The 26,128-nt window shown below is 37.9% G+C and overlaps 1 long non-coding RNA gene across 32 annotated transcripts in view; it reads right to left on the reverse strand.

Annotated features, from left to right (window-relative positions):
- Window positions 1-26,128, reverse strand: part of LOC103350594 (uncharacterized) — a 647,925-nt gene that overhangs the window by 457,453 nt on the left and 164,344 nt on the right. For all 32 annotated transcript variants that reach the window (XR_016232321.1, XR_016232322.1, XR_016232319.1 and 29 more), the window contains one exon: window positions 180-240. This is a non-coding gene — a long non-coding RNA (uncharacterized LOC103350594). The remainder of the gene's footprint in view (window positions 1-179; window positions 241-26,128) is intronic.

A 26,128-nucleotide genomic window follows, 5' to 3' on the forward strand; every position in this document is an offset into this window, starting at 1 on the left:
TCACATGCTAATATTTTCTTTTCAAGATAACTTTAAAATAAAATAAATTTAGGGATTTTTATTTTTCATGTGAAAGATTAAAACATAAGACCAGTAATTCAAGTTCCTTATTTCAATAATCAAAAGCTGTATTAATTACTGATAAACAAATGTATTGACATATAAGCAATTTTACTGACCATTTGGATAGAATGCTTGGAATTTCATTTGGACCATTTTTCCAGTAAAATTCCTGAAGATCTGAAAAATTAGAATGATTGACAAGAATCAATAGAATGTAATTTATGTATCATTTTCTAATATTACATTTCCATGTTGAGCTTTGACACAGATCTGACTCCCACAAGGATACATTCAGATTCATAATTTTCATTTAATATGAATATTGTGTAAGCTCAGGAAGTAGTGTGTTTTTTACTTATTCACACATCACTTTTTGTGCTGGGAGTTAGCCTCCAGCCTGCCTGCCTGTCCTCAACCTCAACCCGATCGACAGGAACCACACTATGCAGATAAAATAATTCATTCTGAACTCTGACTCAATACTTCCCTTAAGAAAACCAAGACACTGTACCAGCACATTTTTTTTTCTTAATGGTCCTTTGAAAACTTTCTGTGAGGGAAAATCATATTATGTTGCAGGGGAAATGTGTATCCTGCAATGCCTGAGTCCTAATACTAGGTGAGATAATTTGTAAGTTTAGCAATTGTCACCTGTGGAAATGTATTTACAGCAGTGATAGCAAGGTTATTTCAGATATAATACCATCAGTACCAAGTACTTTTGTGACACCAGAACACTCATAATAAAAAAATAAAAGGAATTTGGCCAGCGCCACGGCTCACTAGGCTAATCCTCCACCTGTGGTGCTGGCACACCGGGTTCTAGTCCCTGTTGGGGTGCCAGATTCTGTCCCGGTTGCCCCTCTTCCAGGCCAGCTCTCTGCTGTGGCCCTGGAAGGCAGTGGAGGATGGCCCAAGTCCTTGGGCCCTGCACCCCATGGGAGACCAGGAGAAGCACCTGGCTCCTGGCTTCAGATCAGCGCAGTGCGTCGGGTGCAGCGGCCACTGGGGGGTGAACCAACAGAAAAGGAAAACCTTCCTCTCTATCTCTCTCTCTCACTGTCCACTCTGCCTGTCAAAAAAAAAAAAAATGGAATTTGGAAATAGTTTAGCTAAGACCTTAGCTTAAGGTGTTGCTCTGACCAAATGCTAAATCTCAAGGCTTAGCACCCTCTTTCCGTGGCTCTGATATATGCCAAACATTGAATTGGGCACTGGGGATACAGTAATAAGTATGATAAGGATCCTGATTTCATGAAGTTTAATTCTAATGATCTTACTTCATCAAAATATTATATGAATATATGTTTCCATTCATATAATTTATATAGAATGAGATTTACCAAGATACAAAAATTTCATAAAGCAGTTGTACTATGAGCTAAGCCTGGTTTCCAGTGTTTGTTCTTTAACTTTGAAAATATATTTGGCCTACAAAGTGCTTCACTAAACATCTGAATATCTTTCACTTATAAATAGACATATTGTACACAGATAAATCTTTCCCGAACTGAAACAAATATTTTTTCCCACTATGTTTTAAAAGAAATCTTATTTACTTACTGATCTGAGTCTGTGTCAACTTCTAGGCTCAGTATGAAGCTTAAAAACATGCTGTGTAGATTAAAAGGTCCACGTGTGCAAATGAGTAAATAAATTCCACATGGAAGAGCAGACTAAAGACCTGCAGATCCACTCTGCAAATCATTTCTTAACTACTGTTTCCTATTTGGCAGTGAGTTCAATGTTCTGCTTAAAGTAGCAATTTGCAAATAAAATGACATTGTTTAAAAATAAAAGACTGAATTTCAACACCAATATAACACTTTTCTTACGTCTTCATTTTCTTATCTCCTAGAAATAAGATATAACTACATTTTTGCTTAGTTGCATTATCTTAATGACTTTGTAACCATCAGTTATTTTGGAATAACTTACATGAAGCAACTGGTATAGTTTTCAGCATTACAAAAATATTAGTTGAAATCTGGAAATTAAGATCCCCAAAATGTATTAAATGGAAGACTAAGTTGCCAAGTTTCACCTAAAATTACAATTCTTCTAAAATTGTAACAATGAAGACAAAGATACATGAAAGTTTACTATATGTAAAGAGAATATCAGTTAGGCATCTGTGACAATCTGAAGTCTGCACACAGAGCTTACTGCCCCAGCTCACTTAGGAAGACCTCTATTTCAGCAGAGTTAACCCCAAATCCTGTAAGTCTCCTTACTATAATGGCCAGGATACTGAATTAATGACTGATCTAGCCAAAAAGAGTCAAGGTGTAGAATGGACCAACCAGGGAACATCCTAACAGAATTGTTCCCTTCATCTCAAAGAGAAGACATACTCAGCACCTGGCCCATAGCCTCATAGTTGGTGATCAATAGAACTCAATTTGCTTAATGATTCATAATGGCTATTCCACAACTTCATGGCTGAGTTAAGAAGTATTTCATCCTTTCAGTCTTATAGGAACATTTTATGGTGGATATTATAAAAATAAACAAATATATACTTGTATACATTAATTTATATGTTATGTGCACATGTATATCACACACATACACACATATACATATATCACCACACAGGTGACATGATTTGGAAATATTTGAAACAACTGTTCTGTGACTTCTGCTTTTAGTATACAACTCCATTACATAAAGATAATAGCTGTGTCATCTTTTTATAATTACAACAGTAATAAATCATAATCAATTGATCAAGGATCCAAAACCAATCCCTGGAGTAAGGACAGTCTATTCAATAAATGGTGCTGGGAAAATTGGATTTCCACGTGCAGAATCATGAAGCAAGACCCCTACCTTTCACCTTACACAAAAATTCACTTAACATGGATTAAAGACTTAAATCTACGACCTGACACCATGAAATTATTAGAGAGCATTGGAAAAACCCTGCAAGATATAGGTACCGGCAATGACTTCATGGAAAACACCCCAGAAGCACAGGCAGTCAAAGCCAAAATTAACATTTGGGATTGCATCAAATTGAGAAGTTTCTGTACTGCAAAAGAAACAGTCAGGAAAGTGAAGAGGCAACCAACAGAATGGGAAAATATATTTGCAAACTATGCAACTGATAAAGGGTTGATAACCAGAATCTACAAAGAAATCAAGAAACTCCACAACATCAAAACAAACAACCCACTTAAGAGATGGGTCAAGGACCTCAATAGACATTTTTCAAAAGAGGAAATCCAAATGGCCAAGAGACACATGAAAACATGTTCAAGGTCATTAGCAATCAGGGAAATGCAAATCAAAACCACAATGAGGTTTCACCTCACCCCAGTTAGAATGGCTCACATTCAGAAATCTACCAACAATAGATGCTGGAGAGGATGTGGGGAAAAAGGGACACTAACCCACTGTTGGTGGGAATGCAAATTGGTTAAGCCACTATGGAAGTCAGTCTGGAGATTCCTCAGAAACCTGAATATAACCCTGCCATTCAACCCAGCCATCCCACTCCTTGGAATTTACCCAAAGGAAATGAAATTGGCAAACAAACAAGCTGTCTGCACATTAATGTGTATTGCAGCTCAATTCACAATAGCTAAGACCTGGAACCAACGCAAATGCCCATCAACAGTAGACTGGATAAAGAAATTATGGGACATGTACTCTATAGAATACTACACAGCAGTCAAAAACAACGAAACCCGGTCATTTGCAACAAGATGGAGGAATTTGGAAAACATCATGCTGAGTGAATTAAGCCAGCCCCAAAGGGACAAATATCATATGTTCTCCCTGATTGGCGACAACAAACTGAGCACCAAAGGGGAAACTTGTTGAAATGAAATGGACACTATGAGAAACAGTGACTTGATCAGCTCTTGTCCTGACGGTTGATGTACAATGTAATACTTTATCCATTTTAGTATTTTTTTTGTTCTAGTACCATTGGTTGAACTCTGTAATTAACACACAATTATTCTTAGGTGTTTAAATTTTAACTGAAAAGTGATCCCTGTTAGGAATTTGGAAAACATTATGCTGAGTGAAGTAAGCCAGTCCCAAAGGGACAAATACCGTATGTTCTCCCTGATCGGTGACAACTAACTGAGCACCAAAAAGGAAACCTGTTAAAGTGAATTGAACACTATGAGAAACAGTGACTTGATCAGCCCTCACCCTGACTATTGATGAGCAACTTAATATGTTATCCCTCTTAGTATTCTTTTTTGTTCTACCTAATACTTTTGGTTGAATACTGTAATCAATACACACTTATTCTTAAGTGCTGAAACTTAATTGAAAAGTGATCGCTGTTAAATATAAGAGTGGGAATAAGAGAGGTAAGAGATGTGCAATTCGGGACATGCTCAAGCTGACTTACCTCAAACGGTAGAGTTAGAAACATACCAGGGGATTCCAATTCAATCCCATTGAGGTGGCGTGTACCAATGCCATCTCACTAGTCCCAGTGATCAATTTCTGTTCAGAATTGATCGTAATGATAGGACTAAGAACCAAAGGGATCATATAAACAAGACTAGTGTCTGCAAATACTAGCTGATAGAATAAAAAAGGGAGAGAATGATCCAACATGGGAAGTGAGATACACAGCAGACCCCTAGAATGGCAGATGTCCTAAACAGCACTCTGGCCTCAGAATCAGCCCTTAAGGCATGCAGATCCTGCTGAAATGCCCATGAGAGTATTTCAGGCATGGAAAGCCAAGACACTCTGGGGAAAAACAAACAAACAAAAACACCTAAATGAAAGATCTCCGCAAGTGAGGTCCCAGTGGAAAGAACGGGTCATCAAAGAAGGAGGTACCTTTCTCTGAAGGGAGGAGAGAACTTCCACTTTGACCATGGCCTTGTCTAAATACGATCAGAGTCAGTGAACTCAGGGGCTTCCATAGCCTTGGCAGCTCATGACAAGAGCCTAGGGTGATTACTGAGGCCATCAACAAGAGTGTCAATTTGTTAAGTCAACAACAGGAGTCACTGTGCACTTACTCCTCATGTAGGATCTCTGTCCTTAGTGTGCTGTACATTGTGATTTAATGCTGTAACTAGTACTCAAACAGCATTTTTCACTTTATGTTTCTGTGTGGGAGCAAACTGTTGAAATCTTTACTTAATGTATGCTAAACTGATCTTCTGTATATAAAGAGAATGGAAAATGAATCTTTATGTGAATGGGAGGGGAGAGGGATTGGGAAAGGGGAGGGTTGCGGGTGGGAGGGACGTTATGGGGGGGAAGCCATTGTAATCCATAAGCTGTACTCTGGGAATTTATATTCATTAAATAAAAGTTAAAAAACAAACAAATAAAAACCATTAATCCAGCAAAAAAAAATAATCAGTTGTATCACAAAGGTTTATAACCATGCTCTTTTGTTACTTTCATTGAACTTTCTTGCAGTAAATGTTGTTAATAGTTAAAATCTCTACAGGTTTTTCTCAAGTGCCTCCCACTTCTTCTTTTTTATTTGTTAATGTTTTGTTTATTTATTTGAAAGGCAGAGTTCCCGGATAGAGAGAGGTCTTCCATCCACTGGTTCACTCCCCAAATGACCACAACACCCTTGTCTGGGCCAGGCTGAAGACAGCAGCCAGAAACCAAGGGCTTCATCTGGGTCTCCCACACAGGTGCAAGGTCCCAAGCACTTGTGCCAGATTCTGCTGCTTTCCAAGACACATTAGCAGGGAGTTAGACCAGAGGTGGAACAGCTGGGACTCGAACTGACACACATGTGGGATGCTGGCTCCGCAGGCAGAGTTTTTACCCTCTATGGTACAACGTTGGCCACAAATGCCTCCTACTTATAAATCAGATGTAAAGTACCCATAAGAAAAACTTCAAAGCTCACTGTCTTGTATTATGATCATATTCCTATTCACTAAATCCTGGTTGTCAAATTTGAGTTTGGTAAAAATAACAAATATCAGAATGTCCCCTCAATTTTTTTTTTCTTAAAAATTTCACTCTGATTTACACCCTTGAAACACATGTTGCATGTATTAATAATTCCTATCATTTGTTTTGGGAAGAAATATCAGAGATAATCTTGGAAAAGTTTATCTTATTGTTAGGAATTAAGGGGTCAAATAAAATAAAAGTGTTCAAAACATTTTTTCACTACTAATTTCAAATAACACATTAGCAAGCAATCAGGTGTTTTTGTTGGAAAGAAACCACATTGATGTCAAATGTATGTATGAGTTATTAGCTATTTGAAACAGACTGATCAGAGCCAGTGCTGTGACATAGTAGGTTAGGTGTCATCTACAAAACCAGCATCCTCTATGGGCATAGGTTCAAGTCCTGGCCGCTCCACTTTTGATCTAGCTCATTGCTAATGTGCCTGAGAAAGCAGTGGAAGATGTCCCAAGTATTTGGGCCCCTGCACCCATATGGAAAATATGGAGGAAGCTCCTGGTCCCTGGTTTCAGGTCGGCCCAACTCTGACCATTGTGGCCATTTGGGGAGTGAACCAGTGGAGGGAAGATCTCCTCTCTCTCTCTCTCTCTCTCTCTCTCTCTGTAACTGCCTTTCAAATAAATAAATAAATCTTCACACACACATACACACACAAGAAATAGGCTGATCAAAAAGAAAATTCTTGCCCACTCCTGAGTTATTACAGAGTTTAAGCCAGGTTTAGACATGACCTACTTTACCTTCTAATAACAACATCCTGTCAGCTAAGTGGAAGAGAAATTGAAGAGTGAGAAGGGTTGGCTCTGAGGAAGAAGGCTACTGCCGTGGTCCAGGCCTAACTTTCTGGTGCTGTCAGCCGAAACCTAGGAGTAGAGAGGGAGAGAGGCCTAGCAGTTCCAATGCGTGGAGAATGAGCTGTGGAAAAAAGAATCAAGGACATCTCAGGACTTTGGCTGAAGCAACAAAGCAGGATATGGTGCCATTTATTAAAACTGTGCCTAAGGGGAAACATATTTATATGTGGTAGACTGGAGAGAAGACTATGGATTTGGCCATTTTTCCAATGTAGATTTCAAAGCATCTCACGTCAGTCATAGTTAACAAGGTGTCCTTTCAAGTACTGAAATTCTTCAGCAAGAATTTCTTTGGTAAGAACAGCCAGTCTTCTCCATTTGTGGGGCATCATGGTGAGGGCGCCTCTGCATGGGCCTCAGGAGTAATTCTCACCCCTTCTATAGTTTCAACATCTCATCCTACTGGCTACCTTCTCATAATTCAATAATATACTTTTATGCCTCTTATATTAAGAATTAATACCCCCTGCCCTATGAGAACATCTAGTCAGTGTCCTCCCCTCATTGGCTCCTCTTCATCCTAAATACTAATTTTCTGAAGGATAGTGTTTCTAATATTCTTCCTCTCAAATATATTGTCTTGAGTGATGATTGGTATTGCATTCATTAAATGCTGATAACCTACACATCTCTAGTGCCGATAAAGTTCTGTCTTTTGACCTCTAGGCCAACATATTCAACTGCTTACATACACTTCAAACAAAATATTGTAAAACACCGAACACGAAACATTCCCAACACCCCCTCTTATTCCTATTGGTTAACAGCATTCCTATACATCCATTAACTCCGATGCCTGGGAATCAGCTCACACCACTTTTTCCATTTCATCCAAATGCTATCACTAACCCAGCCCTGTCCACACTACTTTCTTCATACCCTGCCTCACATCTGCCACTTGGACCTTATTTCATGTCTCACTGTCAACTGAATGAAGCATGTAATGTCTCTTACTGTGCGGTGTCCAGTCACTTTCTGCACTGCTGCCAAAGGTCTCCTTCTAAAATGTAAACCCCAGTTTCTTTCCTGCTAAAAACTTTTAAAATGTCTTCATTGCCTAAAGGAAATATCCATGGACATGAGCATGGCTTCTTATGCTTTCTAAGATCTGACCTCTGTTTTACCACCATAGCATCATTCTTATTTTTTATTCTATCTGATGTACATGCTCTAGAAATCACATGTAACCAACATATTGCCTCAATTATCTTTTACTCCATTCAACTTTTCTCTGTCAGAAATATATCTCCATTACTCCCCATGAAAATCCAATCTTGTTCATCAAGACTCTCTTGGAGCAACCCTGCATACATAAGCCCGTTTGTTATGGTATTTGTAGAGGTTTTCCCTAGTTATTTTACTCTAGTTTGTACATGGTTCTTACAAAGCAACTCTAACATTTTATAGAACTCATTGATTTCATGCCTTTAACCTCACTTATACCAGTCTGGTCTCAACAACCCTACTAACGAGGAATTCAATAAATTATTGATGGCTTTCTGCAATGGATAAAAAATAATAATGGGGTCTGGTGCTGTGGCGCAGTAGACTAAGCCTCCGCCTGTGGTGCCAGCATCCCATATTAGCACCGATTCTTGTCCTGTCTACTCCTCTTCCTATAAAGTTCTCTGTTGTGGCCTGGGAAAGCAGTGGAAGATGCCCCAAGTACTTGGGCCCCTGCACCCACATGGGAGATCCAGAAGAAGTTCTTGGCTCCTGGCTTTTGGATCTGCCCAGCTCCAGCTTTTGTGGCCATTTGTGGAGTGAACCAGTGGATGGAAGACATTTCTCTCTGTTTCTCTCCCTCTGTCTGTGACTCTACCTCTCAAATGAACAAATAAAATCTTTTTCTAAAAAAAAAAAAAAAAGAACAAACTCTACTAAAAATACTAATCCATCTAAATAATTGTTAACATTCTCTGTAATTTTTTAACCTCATCTAGAGTAGAACCCACTGAAAATAACATACCCATATTACATATACAGCCTAGAATGAAAAGAACAAGTGTTAACATAGGATAAATCTAGTAGATCAACTATTGACAGACATAAGCCATTTCATGGACTTTGGCTATAGCTAAACTTGAGAAAACACTTCTAAGTTAAACTTTGAACTTCAGAATTTAGGAAGAAGGAATGCAATTGAAATAAATTGCATATTCAGCTTAAATTCAGTTGGCGCTATCTCTAAACACAGCTTAAAGAACTATTCGTTATTTGCTTCCTATGATCAAAACTAACCATGGGCAAAGTATAAGAGTGGCTTAAGAGCTTCAATGAACAGTGATTTTTAAAAACATGTACTGTTATTAATGTGGTTGAATATCCAGCACCATAGATGGAAATGACTTGTTCTAAAAGCTGAGATAATTTTATTAGTTTATTATTTTACCTATACAATGAATACACTTGCTAGTGCATCTGAGGAGTCTTATACCATAGATATGCCCAGACATATCTAAATCACAGTGCCATCACTCCAGCTATGAAATTTAGATTTGATGTGTTCATACTAGATATTTTGACACTGATATAATTGTCTAATTTAATTTTTAAAATGCATAACTATTTTACTCATCCTAATTATAAATTATTTTAGTGGTAAGCATATAGTTGAAATAAACTTTTTTTCTATCACCACTCTTCCCCAATTTATTTTCTTCTCCAGAGGTATTTAGTATGCAACACTAAAATTACTATAAGTTATAGTTAAGTATGTGGGTTTTGACATGCATATGATTTATAAATTGTATTGCTGTAAGTCTTGTATTTTCTCTTATTAGCTGGACTTAGAGACATTGTTGATAGCAGTATAAACAAGAAAATTTTTGACGGTCAATTTTCAATTTTTAACTAACAATGCCACTACCACAAAAAGAAGGTGTATACAGTTGTGTTTGTTATGAGTATTTTAAATAATGTGTGAGCTTGTGTGTATTATCATTTTGTTTAAGAGGATGAGATAGATTTAAATGCAGTGGACTTCTATACCAATAAGTTATTTCACATTGATCCTCTGAGATATAAATTAAGCTTTAATTCTAAGCAGTGTTATTTAAGGATAAGTCCAATGAAATAATATCGGCAACTATAAACTCTCCATTGTTAGAGGATAACTCTTTTTTTTTGTTTGTTTGTTTGTTTCCCAGTAGTCTATTTTTTTATTTTTTTTAACTTTTATTTAATGAATATAAATTTCCAAAGTACGACTTATGGATTACAATGGCTTCCCCCACACACCGTCCCTCCCACCCACAACCCTCCCCTTTCCCACTCCCTCTCCCCTTCCATTCACATCAAGATTCATTTTCGATTATCTTAATATACAGAAGATCAGCTTAGTATACATTAGGTAAGGATTTCAACAGTTTGCTCCCACACAGAAACATAAAGTGAAAAATAATAGATGATTTTTTTTAAATGATGATGAAATCAGATCAGACCTATTGTCATGTTTAATCCCAGTGAGAGTCAAGTTGGGAATTGATAATTTCTTTTTTTTTTTTTTTACAGAGGATCAGTTTAGTATGCATTAAGTAAAGATTTCAACAGTTTGCACCCCCATAGAAACACAAAGTGAAATATATTGTTTGAGTACTCGTTATAGCATTAAATCTCAATGCACAGCACATTAAGGACAGAGATCCTACATGAGGAGTAAGTGCACAGTGACTCCTGTTGTTGACTTTACCAATTGACACTCCTGTCTATGGCATCAGTAATCTCCCTATGCTCCAGTCATGAGTTTCCAAGGCTATGGAAGCCCTCTGAGTTCTCCGACTCTTATCTTGTTTAGACAAGGTCATAGTCAAAGTGGAGGTTCTCTCCTCCCTTCAGAGAAAGGTATCTCCTTCTTTGAAGACCTGTTCTTTCCACTGGGATCTCACTCACAGAGATCTTTTGCCAGAGTGTCTTGGCTTTCCATGCCTGAAATACTCTCATGGGCTTTTCAGCCAGATCTGAATGCCTTTAGGGCTGATTCTGAGGCCAGAGTGCTATTTAGGACATCTGCCATTCTATGAGTCTGCTGAGTATCTCGCTTCCCATGTTGGATCACTCTCACCTTTATTTATTCTATCGGGGAGGATAACTCTTAAGCGAATAGTAGTTTCAGGTATCAAAAAGGATTTGAAGATTTCCTTGGCTTATAAATCACCTCCTCCAGAGTGTAGTTCCAAGGAGACTTGGACTTGGAAAATGAATTTGAACACAGGTAAGTCATAGTTAATCAGCCTCATCTCCCAAACTCTAATTAGAATAATATAATGATGGTGAGTCAGTATGGAAGCATGAGATACAAATAGGTGCTCATTTAACGCGCTTCAAGACTGAAATGGAATTCTTCCTTCACCAATGTTTTCCAACAAAATTCTGATCATCTCGGTCATTTAATACCTACCAATTTAATTTACACAAAAGTAAGGAAATTGGTTAATAGAATAAGAGTTCTTTCAATAAGGACAATAACTTATTAAATTAGACTACATTTAAAATGCAATGTATTGGAGTGAAATGGACACTTTGAGAATTGATGATTATTTAAAGCCCCTGTCTCTTCTGTTGAGGAACAATGTCATTTTTTTTCTTCATACTATTTGTTGAATTCTTTCCTTAGTGCCTGGTTAACTTTACAACCATTAAGTAAACTGAAAGTAGATCCTTATAAAAGTTATTACAGGAGCGTGAGAGGGAGAAGGCAGAAGGTTTGAAGCATGGACAGGAGCCATGGGGAACATCACTATGTTCCTAAACCTGTGTATATGAAATACATGAAATTTGTAGAACTTAAATAAATTAAAAGATACATATAGGTATCAGTAACAAAAAAGAAATCTCTTCGATGTGACATTGTTCATTTTACCTTAATACCAGCAGCAATCTATTTTTAAAAGGTAAAATAATTTGCTTCAAAATAAATGTTAACCTTCATAGATTAAGTACACATAGAACCTCACTGAAAACTGTAATTGTTCTTCAATTCTGATAATAGTTTGCAATATGCTTGCCACTTACTCATATCTCACTTTCTATATTTTATGTTTATTGTCAGACTATAAAATAAAATACTCCCTTGTAGGTATGAGTCTTTTTTTTTTTTTTTGAGCACCTCACCTAACTTATTCTTATCATGACGTGTGTCAGATAAACATGGAGTGACGAAAAACAAATGATGGTGTTACGTCTATGTTACTCTAACCTCCAGCAGGAAATTAAACACTAAAAGGGTTATAACAGGGCGTTGCAATGACAAAACTTAAGCTACCATTTGGCTCTTTACACCTTTTCAACCACCATCTTAAAGATGTACTTTCCTTAAAGGAGGAGAATAGATGATGGTGGCAGTGAAACAAGGGTTCTGACTGTTTGCTAGTAGGCGGGGTCATATTCTCTCTTTTATTCAATGCCACAGGGGAAAATAAAGAGCTAGTGATATAAATATTTGGTCCCTGTTAATCACTTACATAGCTAAACCAATCTACATTTACAGAAAGTAAGGGCAAGTAACTGATTGAAGACTGATTTGCAGTACCTAGAACTGCTGAATATAGCTACACAATGGGCCCAGGCACCAAGTTATAAAACCATAAATAACAAAATGAAGACACAAGTATTAGATGGGAAATATGAATGTGAAAGAAAAAAGTTATAAATATTCAAAATGGGATGAAGAAAGTAATTGAGAAATGCTTTTAGAAATATAACATAAATATTAAAAGATTCACCTTCTCAGGGTAATAGAGAATAGCTACATAATTACTTAAAATAGATCAATAGGAGAACCAATTATTCTGCAACTGAAGTTAGATTCACAATTTCATCAAAAAAAGACAGTTTCAAATCTGGTACTTTTCAAAGAATGGCACTCAACCTACTCCATATTCTGAGATGAGAGACAAAACTTATCTTGACATATTTCTTATGGATTGTTTTTCAGAATCAGATTTCATTAACATACTCTAGGTTGGCAATTCACATAAATTATCTCCACAGCCCACCTAGGTAGGAATCATTAGCATCATTTTACTGATGGAATAAATGAAGTTCTAAAGTGAGAAGCCTGCCTGGAGATGGCTCGTCCTAACACTGCAGACATGGGATTTGTTCACTATAGCTGAATACTCAAACCCATCCTAGTTGCTTTAAAACTCATATAACGACCCATAAATGGAAGTATTTTGTATTTGTAGTTTTAGGTTGATCCACAAAAACGTTCTCACTAGATATTTTAAAGGAGTACTTATAAGCTATGTGACTATTATTATTACTTCATAAACTTGGTTTTATAAAACTATGCACTAGATAATGTTCTTTCCATGGTAATGATGGGTAAGGAGTCCCTGAAATGAGTTCTCTATTGTGTTATTGGCATTGTTGTTGTGGGGTCGCTATGTTTAAAGGGAAATTCTTTGTAATTAAATAGTAATCAGGCACTTAAAAGTCAAGCTGATCTCAGTAGTGTATTCATGTAAGGCATACAAAGATTGCATGTTGCATTTTGTGGTCTGGACACCTGGTGCACAACTCTGCAAGGGGTCAGCGTAATTGAAACCATCTTTCATTTGTCTGTCATATAGATGGCACACTGGAGTTTGAAAACTCCATTTAACAAAAGGCGATTTTTTTCACATAAATATTAGGAGTGCCAATGTTTCTATCTTTATTTGTTCTTGTGGCCATGTACAGAACTTTTCAAAATCATTTTCCACTTAATAAAATTCTTTGCATTGAAAAAACCTGATCAGTTTATGCACAAGCCACAGAGATAATTACCGTTCACTCAGACATTCTTAATCTGTATTAGTGGAAACATGTTACAGGGTGATGAGAAACTCACATATCATTATCCAATCTCAACAGCTGCTTAGTTAATCTTGCCATAATCAAATGTTAAGTTATCATCTCATCATTTTTAACCTGTCATGTTCTTCTACATTTCTGCTCATTTAAAATCCATCTATGCTTTGTCACCAGATCTGTTTCAGACTTTGCAATATGGTTAAAGTGTTTCACCAAGCCAAACAGGAACCTTTTCTAACAGAATTTAAGGTTGTAGTATATACATATTTAGAATTCAATTGATGTAACATATCTTCCCTGAACATCTACTACATTCTCAGAGCTAAAAAAAATAGGAAGCTTTGTGGGTTTTAACAGAATCTGCTGCATGTTACTAGACTACTAAATCTTGCAAAGGAGCGCAGAGTCATTTATTACATAACATGAGGGGTCTTCAGAAAGTGCTTGGAAGGGGTTATTATGAAAAACCTATGCATGAATTTCAAATTATTTTTCTTGAAAGCAAACATCTTATAATTCCATTTTTCCACCAACATTTTGAAGTATCCAATTTTCCACTCCTGTTGATTTGCCTAACTTACTTAAAAGTGGCAATAAAGTGTCAAAATTTCAGCTCAATAACCTATTCATTAAACAACTGTAAGCAATATGGGAAGCATTCCATTCAGAGAAGTATTAAACTCTTCCTGATTGTAGGTTAGCACTTTGTTCAACTTGGTCTCACTTATTCCAAATATCAGTATTTCCACCATTTCCGTTGGAACTTTCCTCTGTAACTGAACAGATTTCACTGCTAGATTGCATTTCCTGCCATTGACTGCATCCTCTTCCTGATGTGAGTTAAGCTTGAGACAGTTACCTTAAATCTGAAGGACCAAAAAATAATTGCTTTGTTTCAGCAATCTGGGATAGTCAACAGTCATTTGTAAATTACCCATGAATAATAAGCCTGTTATTATCTGTGTAGTGTCATCCTTAGTATGGATGATGCCAATATTACTGGTTTTGACAAGAAAGGAAAAAGTTATAAAACAGAAGCTAGAAGGTTTCATTGTTTCTGTTCCTCTGTTTTTGAGGGGAAAGGTGCAGGTGAATGAAATCCTACCCTTGATGTAGAATCAGAAAATATACCCTACACTTAAAGAAATCAAAATGTCAGGGAAAATAGAAACAGGACTCAGTAAATCAAACCCCTCCCCATCTGACTTGTATCCATCTCCTGAGCTGACTGTGTTTCCATCTCCAGTTCCAAATGAATCAGGGACATCGGACCCCCTACTTTCCTATTAGGGACTTCCTCAACCTGCAAGCATGCCCTGAGAGTGCCATGTGTAAAAGATAGAACTGCCTGTGCAGAACACCGAGACATGGAAACAGAAGTGCTGTGTGCCGAGGGATGAGCCAGAGACAGAGCGGGCGTGGCCACGCCTCCCCAAACAGGTATGAACCCTATTCAGCTCCCCTCAGACAGCCAGCCAGCAGAAATTCTTGTTAATATGCTGTCTCCTTGTGCTCAGCGTTAAGTCCCCAATTAACTTTGCCTGGGTTCCATATTGGCCTCTGCTCAATTTCTGTGACAAACAAACATGAAAAAATGCTGGGCATCATTAGCCATTAGGGAAATTCAAATCAAAACCACAATGAGATAGCACCTCACCCATGTCAGAAGGGCTGAAATCCAAAATGCAGAGAGTAACCAATGCTGAGAGGATGTGGACAAAGGGGAACACTACACACTGGTGGTAGGAATGTAAGTTACTGCATTAGCACAGCCACTGTAGAAAACAGTGTGGGGATTTTTTTTAAAAGTGGAAATTGACCCATAAATAAAGAATCATGTCATCTGCAAAGAGGGATAGTTTGAGTTCTTCCTTCCCAATTTGTATCCTTTTAATTTCTTTTTCTTGCCTAATAGCTCTGGCTAGAACCTCCAGAACTATATTGAATAGCAGTGGTGAGAGTGGACATCCCTGTCTGGTACCAGATCTCAGTGGAAATGCTTCCAACTTTTCCCCATTCAATAGGATGTTGGCTGTGGGTTTTTCATAGATTGCTTTCATTGTATTGAGGAATGTTCCTTCCAAACCCAGTTTGCTTAGAGTTTTCATCATGAACGGGTGTTGTATTTTGTCAAATGCTTTCTTGGCATCTATTGAGATAATCATATGGTTTTTCTTCTGCAGTCTGTTAATGTGGTGTATCACATTGATTGTCTTGCGCACATTAAACCATCCCTGCATACCAGGGATAAATCCCACTTGGTCTGGGTGGATGATCTATCCCTCTTTGCAGATGACATGATTCTTTATTTATGGGACCCAAAGAACTCTACTAAGAGACTATTGGAACTCATAGAAGAGTTTGGCAAAGTAGCAGGGTATAAAATCAATGCACAAAAATCAACAGCCTTTGTATACACAGACAATGCCATGGCTGAGGAAGAACTTCTAAGATCAATCCCATTCACAATAGCTACAAAAACAATCAAAGACCTTGGAATAAACTTAACCAAGGACATTAAAGATCTCTACGATGAAAATTACAAAACCTTAAAGAAAGAAATAGAAGAGGATACCAAGAAATGGAAAAATCTTCCATGCTCATGGATTGGAAGAATCAATATTATCAAAATGTCCATTCTCCCAAAAGCAATTTATAGATTCAATGCAATACCAATCAAGATACCGAAGACCTTCTTCTCAGATCTGGAAAAAATGGTGCTGAAATTTATATGGAGGCACAAGAGACCTCAAATAGCTAAAGCAATCTTGTACAACAAAAACAAAGCCAGAGGCATCACAATACCAGATTTCAGGACATACTACAGGGCAGTTGTAATCAAAACAGCATGGTACTGGTACAGAAACAGATGGATAGACCAATGGAACAGAATTGAAACACCAGAAATCAACCCAAACATCTACAGCCAACTTATATTTGATCAAGGATCTAAAACTAATTCCTGGAGCAAGGACAGTCTATTCAATAAATGGTGCTGGGAAAACTGGATTTCCACGTGCAGAATCATGAAGCAAGACCCCTACCTTACACCTTACACAAAAATCCACTCAACATGGATTAAAGACCTAAATCTACGACCTGACACCATCAAGTTACTAGAGAACATTGGAGAAACCCTTCAAGATATTGGCACAGGCAAAGAATTTCTGGAAAAGACCCGGGAGGCACAGGCAGTCAAAGCCAAAATCAACTATTGGGATTGCATCAAATGGAGAAGTTTCTGTACTGCAAAAGAAACAGTCAGGAGAGTGAAGAGACAACCGACAGAATGGGAAAAAATATTTGCAAACTATGCAACAGATAAAGGGTTAATAACCAGAATCTACAAAGAGATCAAGAAACTCCACAAAAACAAAACCAACAACCCACTTAAGAGATGGGCCAAGGACCTCAATAGACATTTTTCAAAAGAGGAAATCCAAATGGCCAACAGGCACATGAAAAAATGTTCAAGGTCATTAGCAATCAGGGAAATGCAAATCAAAACCACAATGAGGTTTCACCTCACCCTGGTTAGAATGGCTCACATGCAGAAATCTACCAACAACAGATGCTGGCGAGGATGTGGGGAAAAAGGGACACTAACCCACTGTTGGTGGGAATGCAAACTGGTCAAGCCACTATGGAAGTCAGTCTGGAGATTCCTCAGAAACCTGAATATAACCCTACCGTTCGACCCAGCCATCCCACTCCTTGGAATTTACCCAAAGGAATTTAAATTGGCAAACAAAAAAGCAGTCTGCACCCTAATGTTTATTGCAGCTCAATTCACAATAGCTAAGACCTGGAACCAACCTAAATGCCCATCAACGGTAGACTGGATAAAGAAATTATGGGATATGTACTCTTTAGAATACTATACCGCAGTAAGAAACAACGAAATCCAGTCATTTGCAACAAAATGGAGGAATCTGGAACACATCATGCTGAGTGAAATAAGCCAGTCCCAAAGGGACAAATACCATATATTCTCCCTGATCGGTGACAACTAACTGAACACCAAAAAGGAAACCTGTTGAAGTGAAATGGACACTATGAGAAACGGTGACTTGATCAGCATAGCCCTGAGTGTTAATGAACAACTTAATACATTATCCCTCTTAGTAGTTTTTTCGTCTGTTCTACTTAATATGACTGGTTTAATTCTGTAATTAATACACAATTATTCTTAAGTGTTAAAAAAAAAAGTAGAAATTGACTAGTCCTATGACCCAGCAACCCCACTACTGGTTAGATACCCAAAAGACTTGAACACGATGTCCCCAAAAGATACCTGCACCACCAGGTTTACAACAGCACTGTTCACAATAGCCAAAATTTAGAACCAACCAAAGTATCCGATATCAGATGAATGGATAAAGAAAATGTGGTATATATTATATAAATGTGGAATCTTATTCAGCTATAAAAAAGGATTAAATTCTTCCATTTGCAACAAAAATGGATGCAAATGTAGGGCATCATGTTGAGTGAAATAAACCAACACACAAAGACAAATTATCTTGCTGACCCTTATACATGGAAGCTAAAATTTAAAAAATAAACAAAGAAGAAATATCTGTGTATATCAGTATCATCGCAAATACAGTTTTGTGAAATTTTGGATTTTTCACCTCTGCTAATTCAGTGATTAAGAATTTTATACTATTAAGTTTTAATGATCTGTGATTACTACACAATTTGCTGTGTGTGGGTAAGATGATCATTTTTTCATTCAATTGTTGTTTATAGCTATTGTCAATATTTCCACTATCATAGGGTTTTTTTTTTATTTTTTGTTCTTTACTTGTTAAGATTCTTATTTGTTGGGCCAGTATTGTGGCATAGCAGGTAAAGCTGCCAGCTGTGACACTAGCATCCCAGAAGGGCTCTGGTTCAAGTCCTGGCTGCTCCACTTCCAATCCAGCTCTGTGCTAATGCACCTGGGAAAGCAGCAGCAGATGACCCAAGTGCTTGGTCTCTGCACTTATGTGGGAGACCCAGAAGTAGCTCTTGACGTCTGACTTCAGCCCAGCCTTCCCCTGGTCATTGAAGCAATTTGGTGAGTGAACCATTGAATGGAGACTTCCCTCCGTCTCGCTCTCTCTCAAATTCTGCCTTTTAAATAAATAAATCTTAAAAAAAAAAAACCTTCCTATTTGGTGAAGTATTAAGCTTCTTTATAATAATGGAAATTTAAAGTATGTTATTCCAAAAAGTAAAAAAGAGCCTGCGCTGCGGCTCACTAGGCTAATCCTCTGCCTTGCGGCGCTGGCACAGCGGGTTCTAGTCCCAGTCCGGGCGTCAGATTCTGTCCCGGTTGCCCCTCTTCCAGGCCAGCTCTCTGCTGTGGCCAGGGAGTGCAGTGGAGGATGGCCCAAGTGCTTGGGCCCTGTACCCCATGGGAGACCAGGAGAAGCACCTGGTTCCTGCCTTTGGATCAGTGCAGTGCGCCAGCCGCAGTGCGCCAGCCGTGGCGGCCATTGGAGGGTGAACCAACGGCAAAGGAAGACCTTTCTCTCTGTCTCTCTCTCTCACTGTCCACTCTGCCTGTCAAAAAAAAAAAAGTAAAAAAGATAAAATAAAAAAGATAGGAAAGGAGAAGGAAAGAGGGTAGGAGGGAGGGAAGAAGAGAATATCATTATATTCTTTGAATATCTACAACTCACATTGAATCTGTTATAAACTAATTGAAGATTAAAATGGAAAAATTTTAAAAGTGTAATTCTTCTTACTTTTAATATATGTTTTTAATTTTAACAGGAAAATGTTGTACTAGATATTTTAGTTTGTTCAAAACACGTCTACATAAAATTTATTCTATTTCACGTATCAAACCATTGCATCTCTCAATGCACCTCACCAAAAGATTTAACCAAGTTACTATTCACACAAACTTAGCTTCTGAGGTTGCTTTTATAGCTCCATCTTCTCATTTTCTCTCTTTTTCCCCATTTTTAGGGACTTAAATTGCAAGAGTTGTATCTTACACATTAGTCTGTATGTAATAGTTTTCTGCAGAGTAGGAAAAATGTGGTGATGAGGCACACCAAATCAAATGAGTGAAAACATTTAATTCACTAAATGCATACAGTTTAAAAGTCAATATAATCCCATCAAGGTGGCATGTACCAATGCCATCTCACTAGTCCCAGTGATCAATTTTTGTTCACAATTGATCATAATGATAGGACTAAGAACCAAAGGGATCACATAAACAAGACTAGTGTCTGCAAATACTAGCTGATAGAATCAAAAAGGGAGAGAACGATCCAACATGGGAAGTGAGATACACAGCAGACCAATAGATGGCAGATGTCCTAAACAGCACTCTGGCCTCAGAATCAGCCCTTAAGGCATTCGGATCTGACTGAAAAGCCCATGAGAGTATTTCAGGCATGGAAAGCCAAGACACTCTGGCAAAAAAAAAAAAAAAAACCTAAATGAAAGATCTCTGTGAGTGAGATCCCAGTGGAAAAAACAGGTCATCAAAGAAGGAGGTACCTTTCTCTGAAGGGAGGAGAGAACTTCCACTTTGACCATGGCCTTGTCTAAATATGATCAGAGTCGGTGAACTCAGGGGGCTTCCATAGCCTTGGCAGCTCATGACAAGAGCCTAGGGTGATTACTGAGGCCATCAACAAGAGTGTCAATTTGTTAAGTCAACAACAGGAGTCACTGTGCACTTACTCCTCATGTAGGATCTCTGTCCTTAGTGTGCTGTACATTGAGATTTAATGCTATAACGAGTATTCAAACAGCATTTTTCACTTTATGTTTCTGTGTGGGAGCAAGCTGTTGAAATCTTTACTTAATGTATACTAAGCTGATCTTCTGTATATAAAGAGAATCGAAAATGAATCTTGATGTGAATGGAAGGGGAGAGGGAGTGGGAAAGGGGAGGGTTGCGGGTGGGAGGGACGGTACGGGGGGGAAGCCATTGTAATCCATAAGCTGTACTTTGGGAATTTATATTCATTAAATAAAAGTTAAAAAAAAAAAAACAAACAAAAAGTCAATAGAGGTTGTTATTTTATCTAATTTTTAAAAAATCTCCTGTTATGGTTTTACAAAATTAGTAAATAACTTTTATCAAGATCCCTGTTGAACATGGTGGTGGGAATGGGAGAGGGAAGAGATGTATAATTTGGGACATGTTCAGGCTGACTTGCCCCAAGTGGTGGAGTTGGAAGCATACCAGGGGGTTCCAATTCAATCCCATTGAGGTGGCATGTACCAATGCCATCTCACTGTTCCAGGTGATCAGTTTCAGTTCACAGTTGGTCATGGTGAAGGGACTGGGAGTCAAAGGGAGCACATAGACAAGTCTAGTACCTGCTAACGCTAACTGATGGAGTAAATAAAGGGGAGAGTGATCCAACATGGGAAGTGAGAATCTCAGCAGACTCATAGAATGGCAGATGTCCTAAATAGCACTCTGGCCTCAGAATCAGCCCTAAAGGCATTCGGAGCTGGCTGAAAAGCTCATGAGAGTATTTCAGGCATGGAAAGCCAAGACACTCTGGCAAAAGATCTCTGCGAGTGAGATCCCAGTGGAAAGAACAGGCCATCAAAGAAGGAGGTACCTTTCTCTGAAGGGAGGAGAGAACCTCCACTTTGACTATGACCTTGTCTAAACAAGATAAGAATCGGAGAACTCAGAGGGCTTCCATAGCCTTGGAAACTCATGACTGGAGCATAGGGAGATTACTGATGCCATAGACAGGAGTGTCAATTGGTAAAGTCAACAACAGGAGTCACTGTGCACTTACTCCTCATGTAGGATCCCTATCCTTAATGTGCTGTACATTGAGATTTAATGCTATAACGAGTACTCAAACAATATATTTCACTTTGTGTTTCTATGGGGGTGCAAACTGTTGAAATCCTTACTTAATGCATACTAAACTGATCCTCTGTAAAAAAAAAAAAAAAAAAAAAAAAAGAAATTATCAATTCCCAACTTGACTCTCACTGGGATTAAACATGACAATAGGTCTGCTCTGATTTCATCATCATTTTAAAAAATCATCTATTATTTTTCACTTTATGTTTCTGTGTGGGAGCAAACTGTTGAAATCCATACTTAATGTATACTAAGCTGATCTTCTGTATATTAAGATAATCGAAAATGAATCTTGATGTGAATGGAAGGGGAGAGGGAGTGGGAAAGGGGAGGGTTGTGGGTGGGAGGGACGGTATGGGGGGAAAGCCATTGTAATCCATAAGTCGTACTTTGGAAATTTATATGCATTAAATAAAAGTTTAAAAAAAAAAAAAGAAAAAAAAAAAAAAAAAAAAGAGCATCTAATCATTACTAATCCCCAAATCACAGATTCTAGGTGAATCTTAAGAAAATTAAAATATCAAAAGATTTGAGCATCATTAATGAATGATTTTAAGTAGAGTGCTCTGATGCAATAAGAAGTAAATGTGTAAAAAGGACACTTTGACAGCAACCAGTTAAAAGTAGTATTCTTTCTTTTTTTGTCCTTGTCAGTGACCTAATATTGTATCTTACGGAGATGAAGAAACTGTACCTTTTTCCCAAGTGATGAAAACGGAGTATACTAAGCCGAGTACGGAGACTGCTAGAGTTGAGTAATCAGACAGACGAAAGAGGCCATGGGAGTGAAGTCACTAGAGCAGACACGTGGTCCCAAATCACTGGAGTGACCTCCGAAGGGAACTGGCTTACAAGTTCTTTCTGTATGCTGATTCACATAGGAAATTATTCCTTAACATAATTATGTGAGCTGGACAGAGTGGTAATTCTGGATAAAAACTAAAGCCTCAGACAAGTTTCAAGGCCAAGAAGAGAAACATAAGCTGAACTGAAAACTAATCAATAATTTTTCTGTTTACTGCATCAAAATTCACCTTGTTCTCTCTAAATCAACACTGAGCAAGAACTAATAAATGTAATCCCAGACACTTTTAGTATGAATTCTCTGTCTCTGCTTTTAATATTTGGGAATTTATCCATTATTAAAAGGAAAGCTATATCTTAGATCAGGGTTTTTCAAGAGCACCAAAAAAAAAAAAAAACTACCCATAATATCAAATCTATCTGAAACTATATCATTAGGTGAAATTTTATTATAACTTATGCACTTTATTTTGAATGCTGCTACTGAAATATACTTTCAACCAACACTCTAAACTGAACAGTAAATATTACATATGATATGCCCAATTGAAGTAAGATGATTTTAATGAAAGCTGAAATAATTTAATTTTCTGATCTAAAAGTTACATGTTAGCTATAACCCCATGGTTTTCAACTAAACTTTGCTACCTCCTCTCTGTGGGATTTGAAGAGGATCTCATTATGACCTTAACCAGGGTGAAGCTATCTTCTTGGGGACTAACATTCTTGATAGCTAATAGAAAATATTCTTAGGGTTGAACACCTGGAAACCCTGCTTCAAATACTCTCTGCATCAACACTATTTGATGTTTTACATCTGGTAGTTATTGTCAAAAGGTCTAATGGGAATACAAGAAGCTATTTTACTCCTTAAGCATTTAAACACTTCCTCTACATTATAAAAATGGGGAAACGTGGTCCTCAAAACCTTCTCAGGTTTTGAGACTTAGGAGTGCCTCTTATGTGCTCCAATATTAACCTTTCCTTCGCTGAAGTCTAGCAGACTTGAACACTCATGAAGGCTTCAAACTCTCTGCTATTTATTTACTTTCTGCATAAATTTAAGAATATCTATTCTCAGGCACTAAGTTTAGAAGACAATGTCAAATGAGGACTAGAGCCAGACCATTCAGATCAGGGGAAAGCATTTAATGATAAAGGACAAAGAGGATTTGTCTACCTAGTGCTTTAGGGGATCCAAAGAACTCTACTAAGAGTCTACTGGAACTCATAGAAGAGTTTGGCAAAGTAGCAGGATATAAAATCAATGCACAAAAATCAACAGCCTTTGTATACACAGGCAATGCCATGGCTGAGGAAGAACTTCTAAGATCAATCCCATTCACAATAGCTACAAAAACAATCAAATACCTTGGAATAAACTTAACCAAGGACGTTAAAGATCTCTACGATGAAAATTACAAAACCTTAAAGAAAGAAATAGAAGAGGATACCAAAAAATGGAAAAATCTCCCATGCTTTAGAAAACAATGGAGGAGGAAGGCATTTGGCCTAGAGCTAAGCTGCCACTTGGGACTCCTGCATTCCATGTCAGAGGGAGTGTGAGGTTAGAGTCCTAGCTCTGCTCCCTAGTCCAGCTTTCTGCTAATGCACATACCTGGAGCCAGTGGTGATGGTCCCTGCCACCCAAGTAGGAGCCCCAGTTTTTGCAAGCATTTGGGAAACAAACCAGCACATGGTACCCCTCTCTCTATCTGTGCTTCTCATAAATAAAACAAATAATTTTAAAAATTAATACAAGGAAAAATAGATATTAAAAAAGAGGAAGTACTCTGTTTTGTTTTTTGTTTACAGAGACTGTTACTGAAAATGTGACAATTTGTGAATTCAATAGAAGGTATTCCCCTGTGCTCATCCTCAAGTTGAAAGCTTGCAAAGACATCTTTGTGAAACTTGGAGAAAACTCTTGCCTCGGCAGATTGTAACCGTCCTAGTTAATGAGATCAACTATAAGTGCCCTTTGAAACTCATCAAATAATTCTCAGGGATTAACAGTTGAGAACATTCTGTCAGTAAACCACAAAATCTCTGATTATTCCCCAACACAATCTCAAAGTCTTTCAAACCTACTGTTTCAAAAGTTTTATCTAAAGGTTTTCTCATTTCCATTCCCAATGCGTTGGTGCAAGTAGCTCCCCACTAATCACATCCCTAATTTCTTCCCACTCCACTGATTCTGAACGCTGCTGCCTTTCCCAAGTAAATGCTGCAAATCGCTAAACGGCTCCTGAAATATAAGATGCTTAACGCCTGTCAGGTGGTGGTCCCCAAGTATTATTCAGACATTTTATCTCTGCACCCATCATAGACTCTCAGCTCTAGCCATTTTACAGCTTCCTGTTGTCATTTCACTTCTCATGCCATGCCCCCCACCATGAAGTCTTTCCTATGCTCCAAGCTTGGCTCAAATGTTGCCTCTTCCCAAGAGTTCTTCCAGTGTAAGAGGTTCTGTATCCATCTGTTATAGAATCTAACAAATCTGACCTTGCATTAACATTTCCATAGGAATGGTCTGCTCCCCAAGCACTATCTACGAATTTTCAGACAGAGATTGTGTCTGGAATATAGACAAACCCTTCACAGTGCCTGGCTCGGAACTTTGTACGGACAACAGAAGTGTATTATCTAAGTAGTTGTGGGTGCTCTTTGGGACACAGATGGATAACATTTCCCAGGTTCACTTGAGCCAAGCATGGTCACGTAGTTTAATGTAAAGAGTTCAGGCAGGGGGCCCATCTGTGAACTTTCCATTGGAGGCTGTGTGACTTTGTGTTGGAAGCGTTGCATTATAAAATAACCTGAAAGTATGTCATCGCAAAAGTTAAGAGAAAAACTAAAAAAGAAATAAGAAGGAAAATAGGGTGGGAAGTATCATTATGCTCTTAAATCTGTTTATACTAAATACATGAAATTTGTTCACCTTACATAAATCAAAAAGTTTAAAATAAAAAAGAACCTGAACCCTTGTATCAAGAAGTGGGGAGTTATATTGGCTTGCAGTCTGAATAAATTCTAATCTCAACATATTCTAAATTTCTAACAAGCTTGGTTTTTACCTGTTATATCAGATAATGTATACTTGTAAAATAGTAAGTCTGCTGATTATTTGGGAAGTTATTTTAGTACTGAAAAATAAGTACTGCCAATATATGTATGTGTATGTGTGTGTATGTATATAAATTTGTGTATGTGACACACACACACACACACATGTATATGTCACATTATAAACAAGAGTGTAGAATAGGCTAGAGGCAGGCACAGGAACAGTCGCAGAGAATTTGAAACAATGTACTGCCTTGAACTTGTTTTTCAGGAGATGTTCCAGGAATGCTTATCTTGCAGCATTGTGCTGAGAGGGTGCCAGAATGCCCCAAACAAGGAAAACTACAAGAAACTAGTCTGATTCATATTTTTTAACATGAAGATGGATGTTGCTTGTGCAGGAAGGGCCCGCCCACATTTCCTCATCCTGGACACTCCCCTAAACCTTCCTATGAAGGCCCTAGCAAACAGCTTTTTGGGGAGGCAATTTCGTTTAGGAACGATACCTTCCCACTGTCTCATTTACTTGTCACAAGTAAATGAAGCTTCCTTTGAGCAACTTGTACTTAAGGCTGGTTATCCAGAGACAGCCCACATGAACTGACCCCCAGTGTCCACTAGCAATACACACACACATATACACACAAAGTTGAATAGAACTTTCCCTTTAGCAACTTCCACTTGAGGTTGATTATTTGGTGACATAATATGTGAACAGGCATTTTGCGTCTGCTAGCTAGATACACACACACACACACACACAGAGTTA

Source organism: Oryctolagus cuniculus, chromosome 4 (assembly GCF_051225735.1).
Source record: "Oryctolagus cuniculus isolate XC-2025 breed Fujian yellow rabbit chromosome 4, ASM5122573v1, whole genome shotgun sequence".
In the NCBI taxonomy this organism is placed as follows: domain Eukaryota; kingdom Metazoa; phylum Chordata; class Mammalia; order Lagomorpha; family Leporidae; genus Oryctolagus; species Oryctolagus cuniculus.